The sequence below is a fragment of the Erpetoichthys calabaricus genome, chromosome 6, assembly GCF_900747795.2.
Source record: "Erpetoichthys calabaricus chromosome 6, fErpCal1.3, whole genome shotgun sequence".
NCBI lineage: Eukaryota > Metazoa > Chordata > Cladistia > Polypteriformes > Polypteridae > Erpetoichthys > Erpetoichthys calabaricus.
In genome coordinates, this window is record NC_041399.2 from 57,134,966 (window position 1) to 57,135,277 (window position 312).

Genomic DNA, 312 nt, shown 5'->3' on the forward strand with positions numbered 1-312 from the left:
AAGTGAAGCCTATCTCGCAGATATCTGAAATGTAATAATCATTGTAGGATTCGTTTAATTCATGCATGTACTCTATAATACAGTTTACTAAATACCAGATAAACCGATGTAGCTTATAATTGATGCGTATCTACAGTATGAGGGATATGATTTGTTTTCGTATTTAATTTTGTACTGTATTTTTTGCACTTACTAAGATAAAAAGAAACAAATGCATACATAAATAAATCGAAAAGTCTGAAATAGTTTAAAAACCCGTGAGGCCAGGTCGAGCGCTCTCGTGCCAGACTGCGGTCTGTGCTAAAAGCGTGC